At 43.1% G+C, this 14559-nt stretch overlaps 1 long non-coding RNA gene across 1 annotated transcript in view; it reads right to left on the reverse strand.

Annotated features, from left to right (window-relative positions):
* Positions 1-13951: 13951 nt before the first annotated feature.
* Positions 13952-14559, reverse strand: part of LOC144782671 (uncharacterized) — a 129733-nt gene continuing 129125 nt past the window's right edge. Inside the window, exon 3 of the long non-coding RNA XR_013601200.1 lies at positions 13952-14198. This is a non-coding gene — a long non-coding RNA (uncharacterized LOC144782671). The remainder of the gene's footprint in view (positions 14199-14559) is intronic.

Raw genomic sequence — 14559 nt, forward strand, 5'->3', positions numbered from 1 at the left:
CTTGTGAAGGTCACTCATTCGAGACATGTAGATACACGCTTGTCCAGGTGATGCAGAACATTGGCACCAAATGTCAGAAACAAAATGGAGTTTGAGGCCTAAAATGTGTACAATATCTAGAGTTTGATTCTTTTTAGTGCAATGCATTTTCTTTTTGAAAAAACAAAGATAAGACCCTCGTCTGACGATTCACTAGAATCATCTCATCTTGACCTTCTAAACCGAGCTTTCAAAATTCAGAAGTCAACAGCTAGGGATTTTTGTGACTGGATTCTTTCAATTCCTTCATCTCATTCATTTCAACTCCTCTAAGTCAACATCTTTCTGTTTCTTTTTTTCTGCTTGCCGCTAACATCTTATTCCCACTCCTTGATTAAATATATCCAAAACCTTTAATTAAGTTAAGATCACACACTACTACAATTAAAATTGTTGCTATAGGTTTATTAAGTATTAGCTTGAGGATTCCTCTATATTTTCAACCACTCACCTACCTTTTCAAACCCTCTTTCAATGGAACTAGCCAACACAACTATTTCATTGCATGCTCCAGTATCCTCTAACTCCTTAACTTCATGGGTAATACCAGTTAAATTAATCACAAAGGTTCTAATCTGGTTAATAATTTTAGGAATGAAAGTACAACATTGACGTAAACGAAACATGAGACAAACTCTGCCTTCCTTTTTAAGTAACATGCCTACTGCAAGGTGGTTTTCTATGATCATAGCTCTCATAGCAGCTTTTCCCCTATTAATGACTGTTAGTGCACCTGCAGTGTTAGAAGCAAACCTATCCCCTAAGGTAGACAACCTCCTAATCTTCTCGTCATTTACAGCAACTTCAACAAAAGACATTCGAGCACCAAAATATCTCCCAGCGCGCGCAACGAAATTCGTTTTATTTATTTATATGTTTACTTACCTCTATTGGGCTGTATTCCGTACTTTACTACCCCTCACCCTGCCCCTCCCCCGCCCCACATCACCACCCGGCAGCACTCCCACCACAGGCCGCTACTGTAATCTACATATAATTTTTGCACAATTCATCTCCTGAACCGTCCCCCGAAAGCCCCTTACACTAGTTTCTAGAATTAAAGAAAAAAACGTGGACTGGATGAGTTATTGTTAACCTCATTTAACATCATTATCCTTAACTAAACCCTGCTGGGTTTCACTTCAACAATGTTTAGGCAATAAGATTACCCTTTATTTGACAACTAATAAACATACAGCCTTTGCCACTATTTACACACGTCGTTACAGGTGAGCCAGCACTCCCTGAACTCAAGAGTATCTCCCTGATATGTCTGCCACCCTGATGGGAATTTTTGCCCAAATGCTCACTAAAATGTAGATGTACACCTAGGCCCAGATTGACTAAGATTTTGTGTCGGGTGTATTCTGTTTGTGACGCAGCCCTGAGGGAAAAATCCTTTTTTGGCACTCGCTAAGCCATGTAAAGTTGATGTGCGTAGCTTTGCGTGGTTTCATAAATATAATGTAACGTAATACAGCGCAAGGTGTTGCCTTGAGTTATTATGGTGGACCATGGGCTTTCCAGTACATCCATTCATGTATTTTGACACAAACTCAGATTTACAAAGACTTGTAAACCTACGTTGGCTCTAAATGGTGCGACTACCTGACAGAGGCGTAATAAGGAGAAATATTATTGAGAGAAAAAAACACTTATGGGTCAAAATATTTAATGTACTCATGTACCTTAAGCACAGCTACTAAAAAACACAAACTGTCCGACCATCTCTTCAGACGTATGAGTATGAACGTGTAGTTACTATATGTGACAAAGGTTCCTGAGATGGAACATGCCAGATTCTGAGGGCAGAGCTTGAATATTGAGCATAAAGCACAGGCGGTACCCTGGCAGCAGCACATGAATGAAGTGTCAGATAGACATGGTTGCGAATCTGAATGCTGGTTGGCAGGGTGTGGGGGCATCGAAAGGGACACTGCTGCTAGTGGAGCGTCTCACATTTGTCTTTCCTGCTGCCACTAATATATTTGTTCAACCTGTGAGATAAAATTAAACTGCTGTTGCCTGTGCTGTGTTCCTTCTTTGTGTGTTAGGGAAGATTGCATTGCTCCTGACTGTGCTGTTCCTGTTTGGGTGAGCCTGGTGAATGCTCGCACTGCTGACTGTTCGGCGGGAAGTATAAGACAAACTTTACATTTAGGGCTCAAATCAAAAAAGGCAAACTTATTTATATGTGAGTTTACTTTTTTTGGTATTCAAGAAAAACCAATTTAATAGTAACTTTACGACTGCGGAGATTCTGACAGTTGTGGCGGACACAGGCCTTTCTTTTTATGTGGAGTTCTATTAAATTGTTTGCTTGTGAATATCGAAAAAGAGTAAAACTTACACAAAAGTGTAAGTTTAACTTTGTGAATCGGCTCATTGTGCTTAGAAGGGGAAGCAGGGCATGCACCATTTAGTGTATTTATAGGGTACATGACAGGGGATGTGCTTGTGTTGGTGCATTTTAACAAGGGATTAGATAGCCATTCTTCTTTCTTTGATGCACTGATACACCAAAAATGCAAGGATTGTGAGGAGGAGAAAGACTAGAACCATTGAAAGTGCTGTTAAGTAATAAAAATAGTTTCCAGCCTTTCAGAACTAGTGAATTTGAAGATAAGCACCACATTTTAAAAATTAAGATATTTCATGTTTGAACTCCACATATACATTTCCCACAATCCACTGGCAAAAGTGAACATTGGCATAGGGTGCGCCTGATGAACACTAATAATCCTGCCTTATTATAGATGTCATTGTATTACATTTAGTAGTGTAGCAGACCCTTTTTCGTCCTACTTGAGCAGTGTGCCCAATACCATTTCTCATAGAAAGCATAACTCAATACAAGCTTTGGGCCTTTTTTTTAACTATATTCTAAGGATTCTGAGATTTTATCACATTCTATATCTGGTCTGCTTTGCTGAAAAGTGGATGAGATCTAAGAGACCATTACTATAAGAAAATAACACATTGTTACATTTTCTACTTCTGATTGGATCATTTGTTTAATACACAATGTAATAAAATATATAATCATGATGATAGCTGGCTTCTTAATAGAAAAAAACATAATCCAGCACTTTCCACAAAGCTATCTATCCAAACAAACTACTGCCTGTTACAGTGAAGTGCAAACACCCCTTTAAAGGCTAGCTCTTGAATATGAGACTTAGGGGAAAGCCTTCTGGGAGGGATGAAAATCTACAACACGATTGTTCAAAGTAGTTTGACAAAGGTGTTGAGCAGTGCCAGCTCAGCGGAGGTATGTAAGGCCTGTGATTGCCATGTATGTTTCTCTATCGCACCGGCTGCAACTGGATGTTGCTAGCTGTAACATGCCCACTATGCCTACATGTAGGCAAGACCCCCAATTCTGAGTCCATAGCATTACTTCATGTTCAAATGTCATTGCAAAGGGGCAGGGAGTAAGACAGCACATTACTAAATTTGATGTAAGGACTGGGTAAGAGCATTCCAGGAGGTGGTGCCCCAAGGAATTTCGGAAACACCCACAAACCTAGAACTTTGTGGGTGTTCTCAACCTCCTCTCTGACCACTTTGAGATTATGTCCAGCTATTGGAAGGTGTACGTAATGTGGGTTATTATTTGTGTTAGTCTTGGCCCTTTTTGCAGGGTCATCCCAGAACCTTTTGCCTTCCTCCTGCATTTTTTCTGACCTGTTTTTGTTGGCTTTATGACTCTGGGTACTTTCTCACTGCTGATTAGTGCTAAAGTGCATATGCTCTCTGTGTAAATTGTGGTTATGGATTAGTGATTCCATAATTGCCATAGTTGATCTACTAGTCAGACCCTAGTACCATGCACAGTGTGTGCCCAGGGCTTGTAAATCAAATTCTGCTAGTGGGCTGCAGGACTGATTGTGCCACCCACAGAAGCAGCCTGTAAAATGTAACTCTGGCCTGCCATTGCAGAGCCTGTGTGCAGTCTCGGACTGCCATTCGACTTGGCAAGTGCACACACTTGCCAGTCCCTAACCTTCCTTTTTCTTACATGTTAGTCACCCCTAAGGTAGGCCCAAGGTATCCATGTGGGCAGGGTGCATTGTATGTGAAAGGTAGAACACGCTCTGATGTGTGTAGCATGTCCTTATAGTGAATTACTGCCAATTTTGTTTTTCACTATTGCAAGGCTCACTGCTCCCGTAGGATAGAATGGGTAGTTTGTTTATAACATCTTAGAAACATATCTGCCTCTGGGAACAAGGTAGAAAAATAAAGATGGATATGTCTCAACTCAGAATGTTAAAATGCATCTTTTAATGACGCTGATTTTTACATTCTGTGTTTGAAAATACCACTGTTAGAAAGTAGGTATTTTCCTGCTTAGACATCCAGTATGCCTCTGCTAGGTTTGTGCATTGCATGTCTGGCTTTGGAGTGTCAGGGGCTGGGGAGAAGCAGTGGCTTCAGAGAGCCTGATGAGACAGGGCTGGGCTGAATAAGCCTGGTCTGCACTTGGAGTGGTGGGAGGTGTAGCACCTGCACCTGAATAGGGCTGTGCCTGCCTTCCATAATGATGGCTCAGCTCCCCTGTTGTGTGTCTGGAGCCAGGGCTCACACTGACAATGGAGGTTGTTGTGCACTTGCAAAGCACCCCACAAAACTGCTTTTGTCTGGGTACAGACACTCTATGCCTTCAGAGAACAAAGGATTTTGGGTTATAAAAAGAGGGGCCCAGACCTCAGACTTTTAGATCACTTCTGGGAAATCAAGAGGAACCTTTGCCAAGGGGAAGAGCTGGAGAAGCTGAGGAGGAATACTGCCCCTATGCTGTTTGATGTCTGGGATTGGCCTGCAGTGGCTGCTTGCTGCAAATGAAAGGAGAAAAGGACTTTGCTGTTTGCTGTGTTCCCTGCTTGAGGAAGATCTCCAAGGGCTTGAAACTGAGCTTGTCTCCTGTTCTGAAGTCTCACGGACACCAAGGCTTCACCACCAGCTCCCCTGAACTTTGTTGCTGAGAGTTCTGACCTGCAAAGAGGTGCCTGCTTTTATTTTGGACCTCTAGAGACTGTTTTCTGCTGGTAGATGGAGGAATCCACACATCATACTGGATCGTCACATCGCATCGAGGCGCCAAGTTTCTCACATCGTTGGGGGACGCAGTAAGAAACTGCCGCATCACCTCTCCATACAGTAAAAAACCGACGCACCACCCATTTTGTTTGTTTGCATGACGCATCCCAGGTACTTTGTACGAAAGGTGTCCTCGCATCTGCAATTTGCTTTGAACTGAACTATTTCTACCATCTGAAAGTCATATTTTTATTACTGTATTGTGGATTTTTGTTGTTTGGTCTTGTTTTGGTTTAGATAAAGATTACTTATTTTTGTAAACTGGTGTGGTCTCTCTCTCTCTCTCTCTCTCTCTCTCTCTCTCTCTCTCTCTTTCTCGCTCTCTCTCTCTCTCTCTTCCTCCCCACCCCCCAGTTGGGTCTGCTGCCATAAACCCAGGGAGCTGGAGTCAATGACAATGGCAGGTGCCACCCAACATAGATGGATAGATAAATACAGAAAAAGAGATGTGCATATCTGTGAATACAGGTTTCAGAGCCACCTAATCTGTGGAGCCCTGCTGACAAAACTGAGAAAGAGCGGGTGATTTGTCAGTCCTTGGCCTCACCTTAGATAAATCATTGGGTGATGGGATTCATCCATGTCCAGGCCCATTTCATCACTGCTCTCTTTGGAATGATGTCAATAACAATGCAGTGCCCTCTGCATACCCATTTTAGGCTTCCAGCAGTCTCCTTTTTCTAATACTAGCATGTGCGTAGGCAGTCCTAAACACCCCTTTTAAAAATCATCACCACATGCATTGGTTAATTGAATCTAATGACGGCCACACCTCCCAGTATACACTAAAAGTCCATGATCAAAAACATGTTGCTGAGCATATTGTTATAGATCACACAGTTGCCCTAAAATATACCTGTCTTAAAGTGCTCGCTGTACAAACAGCGTATTGTTTCTACCGGTACCAGTGGCCCACCAGTGAAAAGATCACAAATTGTATTACCATGTGGTAAAGACTGTTTTCTCTCTCTCCTTCTCAGTCATAAAGCAGTTCTACATACCAACTCTTGTTTTTGCTGCTCATTTGCCATTAACTTGAGGTCCAACAAGCCTTAGAGACCTATAGGATTAGCCAAGTGCTTGTAAATACGCGGCACAGCATCCCTGATGATTTACAGTATGTCTAACAGTTCAAAACACAAAGTCTTTAAGGGGAGTACCTGCATAATTTTGTAGGCACTCGCAGCAGGCTTGTGCGTATCTACATAATGAAGTGAATACTTTTCTTTTTAGTACCGAGCCAAGTTGGATTAGCAACTAAAATACATTAAACACACATTTGAAAAAAAGAAATGAAATAGACCAAAATTGCTTATTTAAAAGTAGGTGGGGGAGTGGAAGCAATGAGGAGAAAAAGAAACACTGGCCATGGAAGCAACACAGGGGAGGGTGGGGGCACATGGAAGCAACGCAAGGAGGGTGGGGGCACATGGAAGCAACACATGTAAGGGTGGGAGCACATGGAAGCAACACAGGGAAGGGTGCAGGCACATGGAAGCAACACAGGGGAGGGTGGGGGCACATGGAAGTAACACAGGAAGGGTGGGGGCACATGGAAGCAACACAGGGGAGGGTGGGGGCACATGAAAGCAACACAGGGGAGGGTGGGGCACATAGAAGCAACACAGGGGAGGGTGGGGGCACATGGAAGCAACAAAGGGGACGGCGAGGGCACATGGACGCAACACATGGGAGGGTGGGGGCACCTGGAAATAAGACAGGGGAGGGTGCAGGCACATGGAAGCAACACAGGTAAGGGTGGGGGCACATGGAAGCAACACAGGGAAGGGGGCAGGCACATGGAAGCAACACAGAGGAGGGTGGGGGCACATGGAAGCAACACTAGTGAGTGTGGGGTCACATGGAAGCAACAAAGGGGACGGCGGGGGCACAAGGAAGCACCACAGGGCAAGTGGATGAGTTAAAGCACCACGAGGATTGGGTGAAGCAACACAGAGGGCGCAGATGGGGAAAGCAGCAATGGGTGGGAGAGGAAGGGCATGAGTTGGGGAAGCATTGAGTAGAAGCACATGGGAAAGATAGCATAGAGGGGCCGGCAAAAGGAGATGTGTGACAGAGGAACATGGAGTGCTAGCAATAGCGGCTGATGTCAGGGAAATGTGGTGGGGCAGCACAGGCGGGCCTGTAACAAAACAAACAATTTTAGAAAACGTACCTGCTGCGCTTCTACTCGCCGCTCTGGTCATCACTCTGCTTGCTACTCTTCTGCTATTCCGGGCACAGGCTGAAGCTCCCAGACTCCCCTACGGCCAATCCAGATACTGTTCTCATACCCATGAGAGCAGTGTCGTGATTAGGGGGAGCGGGCTTGTTTTGTGCTCCATCGGGAGCTGGAAGCCTGTGCATGCTGGTCTCTCCACTCTGCAACACAGAGGCTTGTCCAAACCGTCATGAACACTGACAGCAGTGCCCACCACTCTTCCTCCCCCTGCTGCAGTGCTGTGGCCCTTACTCAGCAACAGGGCAAAATATAAAATGATCATGATTTTATTTTACGTATCCCTCTGTGGGCAGGGGGTTAGGGGAGAGAAGTTCATGAAAGAGACAGCTTGAAAACAACAACGAAGGTAACCAAAAGAGATGTAAAGAGGCAATACTCAATTGGCAGGGGTAAACACAAGATTGACAACCTGGGGCATGAATAAGACGCAGGCACATTAGAGTGACAGCAGTGGGTGGGCTCCAAGCTTCTGTATGTTCTTGATGAGTCCCATTATATCTTGCAACAGACAGTGCATGTACTTTGTAGTAGACTTTGACCTAAAAATAGTGGTGCTAGGACAGCTACATTGGCAGCAGGTGACTTTCTTTAATTAGACCAAGGACACTTTCTGTCTCATACTGGTAATGAAAACAAACATCTAGTAAGTGCATTTTGCATCAGCTACAGTTACATATCTAATTGTAATTATATTTATATACTTCTTACTATCCCAGGCGAAGCATCGAATTGCTTTTCAGCGAGTAGCTGGCTACTCCGGAACCCAAAAGGATTAGTGGTGGATCAGCATAGGGAAATAGGTGTCAATTTGAGCAGTGGACATGCAAAGCTGTTAGTTGTATTGAATATCAGAATGGAAGGACAGAAGAGGGAAGAGTCTAGAAAGTGTTAGTTTGGAGATCATTGTAGCAAGATAAGGTTTGAGATGAGAAAAAGGAGAGTTGGGGGAGGGAAGCATCTCTATAAAGGGATTATGGAGATCTTAGTAGTAAAATTAGGTTTGGGATATGCCAAAGAAGGGATACATGTGGGAATAATTGAGGTGTGGTTTAAGCCAAGGAGGGATAGGGTGGAAGAGTCTAGAAAGGGTTGTTTTGGAGAGTATAGTAGTGGAATGAGTATTGGAACTTGTCCGAGAGTGGAGGTAGAGGATATATTGAGAGAGGTATAGGGTGAGACAGAGTAATGCATTGGAGAGAGTCAAAGATTTTTTTCTTTCGGTCTACCATGAGAGTAAAGTAATGCATATATAGATACATAACTACACTGAAAGGGTATATATGTATAGAGAAGATAATATTTCTACACCAAAAGCTTCCCTTGCGAAGGAAGCTTTTGGTGAATAATTTGACAGCTTGGCTCTGCTGGGGCTTCGCACCGAGACAAAGAATCACCAGGGGTCCATTGAACTGAGCCTTGCTGTGAAGGAAGATAATATATTGATATTAAAATTTGTATTGTATAAACTCAGACTTTCAAGTTTTGCTGTACTTGAAGCTAATTTATTTGTGTATTTTTATTACTCAATTTCTTTTTTATTATTGTTTTCAACTTTAATTTGCTCTTTTCCTTAATATTTCAATAGTGAAGCACTTGTTGATAAAATAGCTATGATAATATTTACATATTGTGATAGATAAATTAAATAGGAACCGATAACATCTAATCAAATAACTTATATAAAAACTATGCAGTGACTTATAAACATGTTGAGCATAGAATAATATATATATATGAATATATATATATATATATTATTTAGGTATATACATATTCCTGTGAAATCCCAAAGCATCAACATCCACAGCAGCGCAACACCAGGGCACAGACTCCAAAAGCTGATATGCAAGTAGTTAGAAGTTTATTCAAGCATCAAGGTCCAAAATATATTATATATATATCCATCCACTAATAGAAACCCGTTGTGGAGAACCCTCCCGGAAGGTAAGCCTCTTATAACTGAGGACCACAGCAGTACAACCATGCACATTGCAGCCAGTAAAAGCGTCTCAACGTGTTTCCTCTTCCCTGCCCCGAATTAACAAACAAACTGGTGCCTGTTTTCCTGAAAACAACAGCTCAGCTGATGCGTCCTTCTGGGAGGCTGAGCCTGCAATCACATGCTATTAGGGTGCTCTGCTAGCATGCAGTGAGCCAAGGGGCACTTTGAAATCCGATACATGGATATGAACAAGCACATACATACTTACTGTAGTATTCTTTTATAAAGGCCTGGACCTGTTTGCTGGGTGTCAAACCTGCGACCTTGAAGTTACACTATTCATCCAATAGGGGTCTTGACCATCTGAGCAATCTCCTCTGATTACAGTCTTTGGTGACCCAGTGCACTTACGTATTCCCCACTGCACTCACTCGCTGTGCCCCTCGATGTCAACAGCAGGCTAGAGTGCCAGAGGCTGATGATTACGCTAAATTTAGTCCTTGCCTTTCCTTCCAAATTTAGCACTGATGGCCTGCTGAAGGTGATTGAGGGGAGTAAACACTTCAAGATTATACTTACAATTTAGTCATGTTTAAAAGACCACAGACTCTGAATTCCAGTTTATGGATTTTATTATAAGGCCAAAAATAATTGAATATAAACACATCTGAGAATCAGCGAATATAGGTACATAAAAATCTATACAGAGCTGAACCTAATACAATTAATTGGGCACAGAAGACATAATGTAATGAACTTCAAAATCAAAATGCAACACAGAATTGAGGCTGAATCCAAAGACCTTTTCATTAGGAAGGAAATCATAAGTTATCTTTCCCAACACTATTCTCATTGAGGATCCTGCCTATGCCCCCAATATCATTTCCCAAAGGTGTCAGCACGTGTAGATTTCCTAAGAGGTACTCACGTCAAAAGGGTTAAAATAGCATAAAGATATGGAGCTCGCTCTTAGGATGCTCCTTCTCCTCTAAAAATGTAGAAGTCTGATCTTCTGTCCCTGCGCATCATTCAAAAAGAAAAAATTCAGCCCCGCTAAATGTATCAAATGACAAACTGTTTCACTTGCAATATTCCCTAGTAGCTTCCCATTGATTCTTTAATTAAGTTATTCTTGTCTTCCAGTGGCCTTGAGGTTCAGATAGGCCAAGCACGGAAGGCTTCCTTCCTTCTCACCTTTCAGACTCTTCAAAGACATTCCGGTTATCTCCTTAAACTAAGAATGAAAAGGTTGAATTCTTGCACCTGCAGTTCGATGAGAACATTCTGTCTCTCATACAAAAAGGATTCTTTCAATTATTTCTTGAGCAACAAGGCTATTGGGAATCAACAAAAACCTGCAGTTCTGGGGCTATAGTGCAGACAACTAAAGCAACACACAATTACATTCATATGAGTATAATGTCATCCTGCACATTATGCATACAGGAATGATAGTGTCTCTAATACATGTAAATCCTGCTCAAGGGTGCACATTCCATTTCTATGCTTAGGATGTTTAACAAATGCATTTGATAAACATGATACACTGCCAATGATAAAAAAACATGTCAGTGCCTTTGAACCATGAGTATAATGCACCCATACAAGTGCTGTAAGCGCTCTATCACTGACTTGCAGCAGCTCACACACTACTATAGGTGCCTCGTCTTCTGCCTGTAACCCAACATCAGGGCATCACGGCACTGAGACGCCTTACAACACAGCATCAGTCAAACCCCGCTAATAACTATACCAAAAGTCCAGACTGCAGTGCCACTTGATTAATACATGTTGTTGCTCCAAGAGACTCATGCCAAAATCATAACAATGAAAGGATGAGTGGGCCTTGCTGGAGGATGTGGCCTATGGGTTTTACTCGGATCTCTTCCGCGACCCACAACCCACTGGGCTATCATTCCAGCTCTTCTCTCTAGCCATTGCCCACACCAAGGGAGGGCTCTCTGCAGTGGACTGACTCCCAAACCTGGGCATGGCTTGAGTGCCTGTCAACATGAATGTAAAGACAGCCATGGAGGTTGGAAACCTCACTGCCCGCTAACTATCAGGACTCACCAGAAGAGTGTTCTCCCGTTCCCCACCCCTGAAAATCACCCAAGAATTCCGAGGTTAAATCGAGTCTTGCTCCACAGTAGTCTCACCCCTGGCTACTCACCATGGTACACTCAACCTTAGCAACTAAGAAGAAATCAAGGGAGTCTCACTCCATAGTACAGTCTCACCTCTAACTACTCTCCATGGTACACTTGCTCTTAGCCACTATCAAGAATTCAATGGAATTCAATTGAGTCTCCCGCTATAGTACAGTCTCACCCATAACTACTCTCCATGGTACACTCGCCCTTAGCCACTATGAAGAATTCAGTGGAATTCAATTGGGTCTCGCGCCGTAGTACAGTCTCACCTCTAACTACTCTTCATAGTACACGGGCCCTTAGCCACTCTGAAGAATTCAATGGAATTCAATTAAGTCTCACCCATAACTACTCTCCATGGTACACTAACCCTTAGCCACTATGAAGAATTCAATGGAATTCAATTGGGTCTTGCGCCATAGTACAGTCTCACCTCTAACTACTCTCCATGGTACACTCGCCCTTAGCCACTATGAAGAATTCAATGGAATTCAATTGAGTCTTGTGCCATAGTACAGTCTCACCTCTAACTACTCTTCATGGTACACGTGCCCTTAGCCACTATGAAGAATTCAATGGAATTCAATTGAGTCTCGCGCCGTCGTACAGTCTCACCTCTAACTACTCTCCATGGTACACAAGCCCTTAGCCACTGTGAAGAATTTAATGGAATTCAATTGAGTCTCGCGCCATAGTACAGTCTCACCTCTAACTACTCTCCATGGTACACTCGCCCTTAGCCACTATGAAGAATTCAATGGAATTCAATTGAGTCTTGTGCCATAGTACAGTCTCACCTCTAACTACTCTCCATGGTACACGTTCCCTTAGCCACTATGAAGAATTCAATGGAATTCAATTGAGTCTCGCGCCATCGTACAGTCTCACCTCTAACTACTCTCCATGGTACATGAGCCCTTAGCCACTGTGAACAATTTAATGGAATTCAATTGAGTCTCGCGCCATAGTAGTCTCACCTCTAACTACTTTCCATGGTACACTCACCCTTAGCCACTATGACTATTTCAATGGAATTTAATTGAGTCTTGCGCCATAGTACAGTCTCTCCTCTAACTACTCTCCATGGTACACACACCCTTAGCCACTATGAAGAAATCAATGGAATTCAATTAAGGCTCGTGCCATAGTACAGTCTCACCCATAACTACTCTCAGTAGTATCTCTCGCTCTTACCCACTATGAAGAATTCAATGGAGTTCAATTGAGGCTCGCGCCATAGTACAGTCTCCCCCATAACTACTCTCGGTAGTATCTCTCGCTCTTAGCCACTATGAAGAATTCAATGGAATTCAATTGAGGAACGCGGCATAGTACAGTCTCACCCATAACTACTCTCAGTAGTATCTCTCGCTCTTAGCCACTATGAAGAATTAAATTGAGTCTCGCGCCATAGTACAGTCTTACCCGTATCTACACTCTGTAGTAACTCTCGCTCTTAGCCACTATGAAGAATTCAATGGAGTTTAATTGAGTCTTGTGCCATAGTACAGGGTCACCCATAACTACTCCCAGTGGTACACTATCATCCTTAGCCACTAGGACGAACTCTAGAACTTCGTTGGAGCCTCATGACATGGTGATGTCTCACTCATAACCAACGTGAAGAGTTCAAGGGGTGTCACTGAAGTATCAGCCCAGAATACAGTCTCACTCATAAGCACCTCAAGGCTCTTCTAAAAGGTCTCCGCACAACCACCTGGAGCTTGCCCTATCAGAAGCCTTTCCTACTGTGAAAGTCTCCCCATAAGCAGTCCAAGGCATCCCATATTTAAGCGGGGTCTCACCCCTTGGGAGTACCGTGATGCCCTTTGCACGGCCTTAACCACCCAATGCTTGCAGGCGAGCCGCAAACCTTACTATCTGCCTTTCTTCACACACACCCAACATTCTACAGCGCAGCAACAACTGCCCCGGCTCCCTGGCCGCCATGTCCAGCTCAGGGTCAGAATTACCTGAAAATGTCAGCGCCTTTCCATCTCCTTTGCAGACACCACCAAAAGTGCAAAGGAGGGTCGCAAAATCAAATAAAACGAAACTATCTCATGGGGTTCAGGTACAAAAAACCGTTTACCAGGGGACAGGCACAAAGTCAACATCTTTGAAAAATAACTGCTTTCTGTAAATTAATTTTAACGGTAATTTCGAGATAATATGATATTGAAACCGTGATGCAACATAAAACACATGACAATTATTTTCTCATTGCATGTGCAATGCAGGGTGTAATGCTAGAATTTTTTATTCTACTCCCTGGGCATTTCTCATATTGATGTGGTCTGCACAAAGAGTAGAATGGAAAAAAAATCTAGTATTAACACTTGGGAGCACTGGTTTACAATATTCTTGAATGTAAATAACAGGTTTGACGCCCTGATTGTCACTTCCCATGTTTGCACGTGGAGGCGTTCAGCAAACTGCAGCATTAGGGGACACAAAACCTCAGGTGTCGGCGAACGTGCGTGACCTTGGGCTGCGCATCCCTGCTTCGATCCTGATTGCAGGTGCCATCTCTCATGCCCTCAGGGGCACCTTGATTCTTCTGTGAGATGCCACATGGCAGATGTCGCACGTGCAGCGCTTCCTGTTGGTATCCGGCACCGTCTGATCAGCTATTAGAAGTGGTTAAGCCAGATAATTCAGTGAGAGAGCAGAGGTAGGTGTTTGTAAGTCATTGTTTGTTGTGTAAAATATTCCATGACTGTTTGAAAAGAAAGAAATCAAATATTTTAATATCGCATCGGTTTGCTTTATTTGCAGTCCCATAATAGAGCATTGCACGATACATATTGCCAACTCTAGCAGATGCTTGGAGGCACGAACTCCAAAGAATGCACAGCTTCCAAAGGGTTGTGAAAAATTCCATCCCTACTTTAACGTCACGGCATGGTATTCAAAGTGAGTATGTATTTTTTAAAGTATTTGGGATAGCTTACTTATCAGGCCCGGCTGTGGCCCTTTAATTTTAAAAATAGATTTGGGTTCACTAAGTCTGTCATCTAATGCAGATTTCCCTACCTATAATAGCGATAGGAAGACATTATTTTCTTAAAGGCAGAGAG

Source organism: Lissotriton helveticus, chromosome 9 (assembly GCF_964261635.1).
Source record: "Lissotriton helveticus chromosome 9, aLisHel1.1, whole genome shotgun sequence".
In the NCBI taxonomy this organism is placed as follows: Eukaryota; Metazoa; Chordata; class Amphibia; order Caudata; family Salamandridae; genus Lissotriton; species Lissotriton helveticus.